Raw genomic sequence first — 11,864 nt, 5'->3', positions numbered from 1 at the left:
ATTACATGGGACTGCAGGATGTGTGTGTGTGAGGATTATATTACATGGGACTGCAGGGTGTGTGTGTTAGGATTGTATTACATGGGACTGCAGGGTGTGTGTGTGAGGATTGTATTACATGGGACTGCAGGATATGTGTGTGTGAGGATTATATTACATGGGACTGCAGGGTGTGTGTGTTAGGATTGTATTACATGGGACTGCAGGGTGTGTGTGAGGATTGTATTACATGGGACTGCAGGATGTATGTGTGTTAGGATTGTATTACATGGGACTGCAGGGTGTGTGTGTGAGGATTGTATTACATGGGACTGCAGGATATGTGTGTGAGGATTGTATTACATGGGACTGCAGGATATGTGTGTGAGGATTGTATTACATGGGACTGCAGGATGTGTGTGTTAGGATTGTATTACATGGGACTGCTGGATATGTGTGTGAGGATTATATTACATGGGACTGCAGGATATGAGTGTTAGGATTGTATTACATGGGACTGCAGGATATGTGTGTGAGGATTATATTACATGGGACTGCAGGATATGTGTGTGAGGATTATATTACATGGGACTGCTGGATGTGTGTGTTAGGATTATATTACATGGGACTGCAGGATATGTGTGTGAGGATTGTATTACATGGGACTGCAGGGTGTGTGTGTGAGGATTGTATTACATGGGACTGCAGGGTGTGTGTGTGAGGATTGTATTACATGGGACTGCAGGATATGTGTGTGAGGATTATATTACATGGGACTGCTGGATGTGTGTGTTAGGATTATATTACATGGGACTGCAGGATGTGTGTGTTAGGATTGTATTACATGGGACTGCTGGATATGTGTGTTAGGATTGTATTACATGGGACTGCAGGATGTATGTGTTAAGATTGTATTACATGGGACTGCAGGTTGTGTGTGTGAGGATTATATTACATGGGACTGCAGGATGTGTGTGTTAGGATTGTATTACATGGGACTGCAGGATGTGTGTGTTAGGATTGTATTACATGGGACTGCAGGATATGAGTGTTAGGATTGTATTACATGGGACTGCAGGATGTATGTGTTAGGATTGTATTACATGGGACTGCTGGATATGTGTGTGAGGATTGTATTACATGGGACTGCAGGATATGTGTGTGAGGATTGTATTACATGGGACTGCAGGATATGTGTGTGAGGATTGTATTACATGGGACTGCAGGATATGTGTGTGAGGATTATATTACATGGGACTGCTGGATGTGTGTGTTAGGATTATATTACATGGGACTGCAGGATGTGTGTGTTAGGATTGTATTACATGGGACTGCAGGATATGTTGTGAGGATTGTATTACATGGGACTGCAGGATATGTGTGTGAGGATTGTATTACATGGGACTGCAGATATGTGTGTGAGGATTGTATTACATGGGACTGCAGGATATGTGTGTGAGGATTATATTACATGGGACTGCTGGATGTGTGTGTTAGGATTAGTATTACATGGGACTGCAGGATGTGTGTGAGGATTGTATTACATGGGACTGCAGGATTGTGTGTTAGGATTGTATTACATGGGACTGCTGGATGTGTGTGTAGGATTAGTATTACATGGGACTGCAGGATGTGTGTGTTAGGATTATATTACATGGGACTGCAGGATTATGAGTGTTAGGATTGTATTACATGGGACTGCAGGATGTGTGTGTTAGGATTGTATTACATGGGACTGCAGGATATGTGTGTGAGGATTATATTACATGGGACTGCAGGATATGAGTGTTAGGATTGTATTACATGGGACTGCAGGGTGTGTGTGTGAGGATTGTATTACATGGGACTGCAGGATATGTGTGTGGGGATTATATTACATGGGACTGCTGGATGTGTGTGTTAGGATTATATTACATTGGGACTGCTGGATGTGTGTGTTAGGATTGTATTACATGGGACTGCTGGATATGTGTGTTAGGATTGTATTACATGGGACTGCTGGATGTGTGTTAGGATTGTATTACATGGGACTGCAGGATGTGTGTGTTAGGATTGTATTACATGGGACTGCTGGATATGTGTGTTAGGATTGTATTACATGGGACTGCAGGATGTGTGTGTTAGGATTGTATTACATGGGACTGCAGGTTGTGTGTGAGGATTATATTACATGGGACTGCAGGATGTGTGTGTTAGGATTGTATTACATGGGACTGCAGGATGTGTGTGTTAGGATTGTATTACATGGGACTGCAGGATATGTGTGTTAGGATTATATTACATGGGACTGCAGGGTGTGTGTGTTAGGATTGTATTACATGGGACTGCTGGATGTGTGTGTTAGGATTGTATTACATGGGACTGCAGGATGTGTGTGATAGGATTGTATTACATGGGACTGCAGGATGTATGTGTTAAGATTGTATTACATGGGACTGCAGGTTGTGTGTGTGTGGGATTGTATTACATGGGACTGCTGGATATGTGTGTTAGGATTGTATTACATGGGACTTGCAGGATGTGTGTGTTAGGATTGTATTACTTGGGACTGCTGGATATGTGTGTTAGGATTGTATTACATGGGACTGCAGGATGTGTGTGTGAGGATTATATTACATGGGACTGCAGGATATGTGTGTTAGGATTGTATTACATGGGACTGCAGGATGTGTGTGTGAGGATTGTATTACATGGGACTGCAGGATATGTGTGTAGGATTATATTACATGGGACTGCAGGATGTGTGTGTGATAGGATTTTATTACATGGGACTGCAGGATATGAGTGTTAGGATTGTATTACATGGGACTGCAGGATGTGTGTGTGATAGGATTGTATTACATGGGACTGCAGGATGTGTGTGTGATAGGATTGTATTACATGGACTGCAGGATATGAGTGTTAGGATTGTATTACATGGGACTGCAGGATGTGTGTGTGTGATAGGATTGTATTACATGGGACTGCAGGATGTGTGTGTGATAGGATTGTATTACATGGGACTGCAGGATGTGTGTGTGAGGATTATATTACATGGGACTGCTGGATGTGTGTGATAGGATTGTATTACATGGGACTGCAGGATGTATGTGTTAGGATTGTATTACATGGGACTGCAGGATGTGTGTGTTAGGATTGTATTACATGGGACTGCTGGATGTGTGTGTTGGGATTGTATTACATGGGACTGCAGGATGTGTGTGTGATAGGATTGTATTACATGGGACTGCTGGATATGAGTGTTAGGATTGTATTACATGGGACTGCAGGATGTATGTGTTAGGATTGTATTACATGGGACTGCAGGATATGTGTGTTAGGATTGTATTACATGAGACTGCAGGATGTGTATGTTAGGATTGTATTACATGGGACTGCAGGGTGTGAGGAGACTGTGGGGAGGGAGTGATGTATTTACATGGGACTGTATCCTGGACGGTCTGAGGGATTGACTTTATGTATCAGGTGGGGTAGGAGTTGCTGCGGCGCAGTTGGAATCTAAGGAAGCGGCTGTGGTATATAGACAGGGACACGTTATCTATGGTATATACTGTAGACCGGGACACGTTATCTATGGCGTGTAGACCGGGACACGTTATCTATGGCGTGTAGACCGGGACACGTTATCTATGGCGTGTAGACCGGGACACGTTATCTATGGCGTGTAGACCGGGACACGTTATCTATGGCGTGTAGACCGGGACACGTTTATCTATGGCGTGTAGACCGGGACACGTTATCTATGGCGTGTAGACCGGGACACGTTATCTATGGCGTGTAGACCGGGACACGTTATCTATGGCGTGTAGACCGGGACACGTTATCTATGGCGTGTAGACCGGGACACGTTATCTATGGCGTGTAGACCGGGACACGTTATCTATGGCGTGTAGACCGGGACACGTTATCTATGGCGTGTAGACCGGGGACACGTTATCTATGGCGTGTAGACCGGGACACGTTATCTATGGCGTGTAGACCGGGACACGTTATCTATGGCGTGTAGACCGGGACACGTTATCTATGGCGTGTAGACCGGGACACGTTATCTATGGCGTGTAGACCGGGACACGTTATCTATGGCGTATAGACCGGGACACGTTATCTATGATGTATAGACGAGGACTCCTTCTTTATGGTGATGCTGCTGGTCGGTCTCGGACACTTCCGTCATGGTCGATGCTGCCACTTGCTTCCCATTAGGGCGTTTGGTCACCTGTTTGCATTGTTCGTTCCTGTAACCTTTGCCTGTGGGTCTCGCTGCAGCTTACAGGAAGGGCTCCGACTCCTGATGCTTGATGAAAGGTTTACTGGATTATCCAGGGAAGGTGAATGTCAGACACAGGAATTCCTACACACGAGAAGGGATCGATCAACACTGATGGTGAACAGCTAGAAATACTCTCCGCACAATGGTCAGCCGGAAAGATTGTCCCTCTGCTCTCACCAAGTCCCCATAAACTGTAACATCAGAGCTCCCCTATAATCTGCAGTGTAATGTACAATGTATAGTGTCAGATGGAGGGAGTAATGTACAATGTATAGCGTCAGATGGAGGGGTGTAATGTACAATATATAGTGTCAGATGGAGGGTGTAATGTACAATGTATAGCGTCAGATGGAGGGGTGTAATGTACAATGTTATAGCGTCAGATGGAGGGAGTAATGTACAATGTATAGCGTCAGATGGAGGGAGTAATGTACAATATATAGCGTCAGATGGAGGGGTGTAATGTACAATATATAGCGTCAGATGGAGGGGTGTAATGTACAATATATAGCGTCAGATGGAGGGAGTAATGTACAATATATAGCGTCAGATGGAGGGAGTAATGTACAATATATAGCGTCAGATGGAGGGTGTAATGTACAATATATAGCGTCAGATGGAGGGGTGTAATGTACAATGTATAGTGTCAGATGGAGGGGTGTAATGTACAATATATAGTGTCAGATGGAGGGGTGTAATGTACAATGTATAGTGTCAGATGGAGGGGGTGTAATGTACAATGTATAGTGTCAGATGGAGGGGTGTAATGTACAATGTATAGTGTCAGATGGAGGGGTGTAATGTACAATGTATAGTGTCAGATGGAGGGTGTAATGTACAATATATAGTGTCAGATGGAGGGTGTAATGTACAATATATAGTGTCAGATGGAGGGGTGTAATGTACAAGATATAGTGTCAGATGGAGGGGTGTAATGTACAATGTATAGTGTCAGATGGAGGGGTGTAATGTACAATGTATAGTGTCAGATGGAGGGGTGTAATGTACAATATATAGTGTCAGATGGAGGGTGTAATGTACAATGTATAGTGTCAGATGGAGGGGTGTAATGTACAATATATAGTGTCAGATGGAGGGGTGTAATGTACAATATATAGTGTCAGATGGAGGGGTGTAATGTACAATATATAGTGTCAGATGGAGGGGTGTAATGTACAATATATAGTGTCAGATGGAGGGTGTAATGGACAATGTATAGCGTCAGATAGAGGGGTGTAATGTACAATGTGGAAATGTTTGTGGGTTTGTGACTTTGGATGTTCGGATGTTTGTTCCTCAATCACGCAAAACCCGCTCCACCGATTTGGCTGAAATTTTCCACAAATCACTACACTCGATTGCACAATAGGCAACACACTCACTCTCACACACTTTGGACCATAGCAAGCCACAACATTTATATTACCCTCTACAGCAGAGGTCAGCAACCCCAAGAGTGGCACTCCTGCCATATTCACTGGCACGCCAGCAGCACAGACCTGCAAGAGTTAAATGAAGTCTCTGCTAGAGCTGAGGCATAAGGACACTCCCCTTCTCTCACTGCCCTCCAATGAGAGGGGTGCAGGAAACCCAGGGGGTGGAGCTTAATCGCTCAGGTCTCTGCCTGCCTGCTATAGTGATAGCTCCTGCCGTCTGCACCCTGCAAACCTTCCCTGAGGAGGAGAGGAAGCTGCTAGCAAAGTGAAAGTAACAAGCACGCAGGTACCTTCCTTTAGTTCCTATTCTCATTAATGTCAGGCATTTGGGGTTATTAGTTTAGTGTTAGTAACTCCATGTGCCTCACTTTAATAGGAATAACCCCATCATGTCCCTCATATTAACCCCTGTGTGCCCCATATAAAGGTTACTAATATGTGAGACATATGGAGGGACTAATAACAGACCTCAATAATGAAGATACTTAGAGGACCTTTCACCATTTTGCCCACAGGCAGTTCTATATACTGAGTTCAGCGCACTGTCGGCTTTCCCGATCTGGGCCCGGTGTGAAGAGCTTACAGTCCGGTACCGTAGCTCTTCTATGGTCAGAAGGGAGTTTCTGCCACTCAGTCAGGTACGTCCTTCACAGCACAGCCAATCGCGCTGTAGAGTGTGAGCGGGGAGGAACGCCCCCCTCCCTCTGCTCGCAGTACTCGTCCATAGACGAGCATTATCAGGGAGGGAGGGGGGCGTTCCTCCCCGCTCACACTCTACAGCGCGATTGGCTGTGCTGTGAAGAAGGACGTCTCTGACTGAGTGGCAGAAACTCCCTTCTGACCATAGAAGAGCTACGGTACCGGACTGTAAGCTCTTCACACCGGGCCCAGATCGGGAAAGCCGACAGTGCGCTGAACTCAGTATATAGAACTGCCTGTGGGCAAAATGGTGAAAGGTCCTCTTTAAGTATTACCTCCAAGTCTCTCACATATCAGTAACTAGAGATGAGCGAGTACTGTGGGGATCAGCCGATCCGAACAGCACGCTCCATAGAAATGAATGGATGACCTGGTACTTCCGCTTGGACATAGCCGTCGCGCTTAACCCCCCACGTGCCGGCTACGTCCATTCATTTCTATGCGAGCGTGCTGTTCAGATCGGCTGATCCTCACAGTACTCGCTCATCTCTATCAGTAACTCTTACACTGGGGTTAATGTGAGGGACATGATGGGGTTAATTGCTATTAATAAGAGGCGCATGGAGTTACTAAACTGTCATGCACAGGGCCAGACTTTATGTGGCTGCTCGAGAGTATCCTGTGCCCAAAACTTACATGTACTGGCGGGAAATAACAAATCATACAATGTCGTATATCCAAGTATATTAACCTGAAATCCCTCTGTCCCAAAGACACTATGTACAGTTTATACCAACACCGTATATATAGCGGCTGAAATACAAATTACATTCAACACAAAAGTCTCATGTATTCTCAGAATTACAGCAACAACAAGATACACAGTTACATTTCATATCCCATCCCTTATACACAGTACGAAAACCTTACCCGCGCCTGTATATACCCACTGCTACAATCACCGCAGACCAAGTCACGGGTACCAGCTAGTACAGTATAGTGTTAGGCCTTATAGTGCAGTATACAGTATAGTGTTAGGCCTTATAGTGCAGTATACAGTATAGTGTTAGGCCTTATAGTGCAGTATACAGTATAGTGTTAGGCCTTATAGTGCAGTATACAGTATAGTGTTAGGCCTTATAGTGCAGTATACAGTATAGTGTTAGGCCTTATAGTGCAGTATACAGTATAGTGTTAGGCCTTATAGTGCAGTATACAGTATAGTGTTAGGCCTTATAGTGCAGTATACAGTATAGTGTTAGGCCTTATAGTGTAGTATACAGTATAGTGTTAGGCCTTATAGTGTAGTATACAGTATAGTGTTAGGCCTTATACCATACCTCCCAACCGTCCCGATTTCCACGGAACAGTCACGATTTGGGTGACATGTCCCGCGGTCCCGGTTGGAGGGAGGTATGTCCCGATTTCAATTCAGATCTGCGTCCAGAGTTGAACACATATGTGGCTGAAGCAAGGAGGTGACACAGGCCAGCTCCTCGCTTCAGCCGCATATGTGTCAGCGAGAGAGGCGGCGAGGGAGCGGAGGAGAAGGTAAGTTTAATGTGGAGGTGGAACGTGAGTCTGGGGGCAGATGAAGGAGAGGACGGCATGACACTGGGGGCAGATGAAGGAGAGGACGGCATGACACTGGGGGCAGATGAAGGAGGGGACGGCATGACACTGGGGGCAGATGAAGGAGGGGACGGCATGACACTGGGGGCAGATGAAGGAGGGGACGGCATGACACTGGGGGCAGATGGAGGGGACGGCATGACACTGGGGGCAGATGGAGGGGACGGCATGACACTGGGGGCAGATGGAGGGGACGGCATGACACTGGGGGCAGATGGAGGGGACGGCATGACACTGGAGGCAGATGAAGGAGGGGACGGCATGACACTGGGGGCAGATGAAGGAGGGGACGGCATGACACTGGGGGCAGATGAAGGAGGGGACGGCATGACACTGGGGGCAGATGAAGGAGGGGACGGCATGACACTGGGGGCAGATGAAGGAGGGGACGGCATGACACTGGGGGCAGATGAAGGAGGGGACGGCATGACACTGGGGGCAGATGAAGGAGGGGACGGCATGACACTGGGGGCAGATGAAGGAGGGGACGGCATGACACTGGGGGCAGATGAAGGAGGGGACGGCATGACACTGGGGGCAGATGAAGGAGGGGACGGCATGACACTGGGGGCAGAGATGTGGGGACATGACACTGGGGGCAGATGAAGGGTGTATATGAAACTGGGGGAGAGATAGAGGGGGGACATAATTTACAGGTGACTGTAGGAGGATTATACTGTGTGCGGACACATGAAAAGTTAACGAGTGGGCGGAGTCAACACAAAAGTGGGCGGGGTTAAATTTGATACGGCGCGCATAGCGCGCCACACATTTTGTCCCTCTTTCAGTTCTTCAAAAGTTGGGAGGTATGCTTATAGTGTAATATACAGTATATTGTTAGGCCTTATAGTGTAGTATACAGTATATTGTTAGGCCTTATAGTGTAGTACACAGTGAAGACCAGTGAAGAGACCACTGTATAGGGGGAGACAGCAGTGAAGAGACCACTGTATTGGGGGAGACAGCAGTGAAGAGACCACTGTATAGGGGGAGACAGCAGTGAAGAGACCACTGTATAGGGGGAGACAGCAGTGAAGAGACCACTGTATAGGGGGAGACAGCAGTGAAGAGACCACTGTATAGGGGGAGACAGCAGTGAAGAGACCACTGTATTGGGGGAGACAGCAGTGAAGAGACCACTGTATGGGGGGGAGACCAGTGAAGAGACCACTGTATGGGGGGAAGCAGTGAAGAGACCACTGTATGGGGGGAGAGCAGTGTAACGATTCTGGTTATCAGATTTGGAGTCCAAATGGTGGGGCAAATAGTACAGTACTTAAATAGTAATAAATGAAGGATAAGTACCTCAGAAGTAGAAGAAACCGTGGTCAGACGTTAGCAATGTTCAGTACACAAGAGCAGCAAGGTAGTGGTGCGGTTCAGTGCAACAGGGAGCAGACAGCCAGAATAATCAGGCACTGGATGGAGTGAGCTGTGATTTTTTATAGGACGGGCTAAACTGTGATTGGCCACAGAACAGGTGATCTAAATAAACCAATTACTCCAACAGAAGAGACCAGACCAGGTAAAGCACAGAACAAAACAGGACTTCAAATAGTGCAATGGTTAAGGCCGCAGAACATAGCCAGGAAGTCATGGGTTCAAGACCCAGTGAATTCAGTTCGTGACAAGCAGTGAAGAGACCACTGTATGGGGGAGACCAGTGAAGAGACCACTGTATGGGGGAGACCAGTGAAGAGACCACTGTATGGGGGGAGAGCAGTGAAGAGACCACTGTATGGGGGGAGAGCAGTGAAGAGACCACTGTATTGGGGGAGACCAGTGAAGAGACCACTGTATGGGGGGAGAGCAGTGAAAAGACCACTGTATGGGGGGAGAGCAGTGAAAAGACCACTGTATGGGGGGAGAGCAGTGAAAAGACCACTGTATGGGGGGAGAGCAGTGAAGAGACCACTGTATTGGGGGAGACCAGTGAAGAGACCACTGTATGGGGGAGACCAGTGAAGAGACCACTGTATGGGGGGAGAGCAGTGAAGAGACCACTGTAGTGGGGGGAGACCAGTGAAGAGACCACTGTATGGGGGGGAGAGCAGTGAAGAGACCACTGTATGGGGGGAGACCTGTGAAGAGACCACTGTATGGAGGACCCGTGAAGAGACCACTGTATGAGGGGAGAGCAGTGAAGAGACCACTGTATGGGGGGAGACCTGTGAAGAGACCACTATATGGGGGGAGAGCAGTGAAGAGACCACTGTATGGGGGGGAGAGCAGTGAAGAGACCACTGTATGGAGAAACCGTGAAGAGACCACTGTATGGGGGGAGAGCAGTGAAGAGACCACTGTATTGGGGGGACCAGTGAAGAGACCACTGTATGGGGGGGAGGGCAGTGAAGAGACCACTGTATTGGGGGGCCCGTGAAGAGACCACTGTATGGGGGGACCCGTGAAGAGACCACTGTATGGGGGGAGAGCAGTGAAGAGACCACTGTATGGGGGGAGACCAGTGAAGAGATCACTGTATGGGGGGAGACCTGTGAAGAGACCACTGTATGGGGGGAGAGCAGTGAAGAGACCACTGTATGGGGGGAGAGCAGTGAAGAGACCACTGTATTGGGGGGACCAGTGAAGAGACCACTGTATGGGGGGAGAGCAGTGAAGAGACCACTGCATGGGGGGAGAGCAGTGAAGAGACCACTGCATGGGGGGAGAGCAGTGAAGAGACCACTGTATGGGGGGAGAGCAGTGAAGAGACCACTGTATTGGGGGGCCCATGAAGAGACCACTGTATTGGGGGGGACCAGTGACGAGACCACTGTATGGGGGGGAGAGCAGTGAAGAGACCACTGTATTGGGGGGAGACCAGTGAAGAGACCACTGTATGGGGGGGGAGAGCAGTGAAGAGACCACTGTATGGGGGGAGACCTGTGAAGAGACCACTGTATGGAGGACCCGTGAAGAGACCACTGTATGGGGGGAGAGCAGTGAAGAGACCACTGTATTGGGGGGGACCAGTGAAGAGACCACTGTATGGGGGGAGAGCAGAGAAGAGACCACTGTATGGGGGGAGACCTGTGAAGAGACCACTGTATGGAGGACCCGTGAAGAGACCACTGTATGGGGGGAGAGCAGTGAAGAGACCACTGTATTGGGGGGACCAGTGAAGAGACCACTGTATGGGGGGAGAGCAGTGAAGAGACCACTGTATTGGGGGGGGACCAGTGAAGAGACCACTGTATGGGGGGAGAGCAGTGAAGAGACCACTGTATGGGGGGAGAGCAGTGAAGAGACCACTGTATTGGGGGACCCGTGAAGAGACCACTGTATGGGGGGACCCATGAAGAAACCACTGTATGGGGGGAGAGCAGTGAAGAGACCACTGTATGGGGGGAGACCAGTGAAGAGATCACTGTATGGGGGGAGACCTGTGAAGAGACCACTGTATGGAGGACCCGTGAAGAGACCACTGTATGGGGGGGACCAGTGAAGAGACCACTGTATGGGGGGAGAGCAGTGAAGAGACCACTGTATGGGGGGAGACCAGTGAAGAGATCACTGTATGGGGGGAGACCTGTGAAGAGACCACTGTATTGGGGGGACCAGTGAAGAGACCACTGTATGGGGGGAGAGCAGTGAAGAGACCACTGTATTGGGGGGAGAGCAGTGAAGAGACCACTGTATTGGGGGGGGGGGGGACCAGTGAAGAGACCACTGTATTGGGGGGGGGACCAGTGAAGAGACCACTGTATGGGGGGAGAGCAGTGAAGAGACCACTGTATGGGGGGAGAGCAGTGAAGAGACCACTGTATGGGGGGAGACCAGTGAAGAGATCACTGTATGGGGGGAGAGCAGTGAAGAGACCACTGTATTGGGGGGGGGGGACCAGTGAAGAGACCACTGTATTGGGGGGGGGACCAGTGAAGAGACCACTGTATGGGGGGAGAGCAGTG

Source organism: Leptodactylus fuscus, unplaced genomic scaffold (assembly GCF_031893055.1).
Source record: "Leptodactylus fuscus isolate aLepFus1 unplaced genomic scaffold, aLepFus1.hap2 HAP2_SCAFFOLD_727, whole genome shotgun sequence".
NCBI lineage: Eukaryota > Metazoa > Chordata > Amphibia > Anura > Leptodactylidae > Leptodactylus > Leptodactylus fuscus.
The sequence above is the reverse complement of the archived record's forward strand: the minus strand, read 5'-3'. Positions refer to the sequence as shown.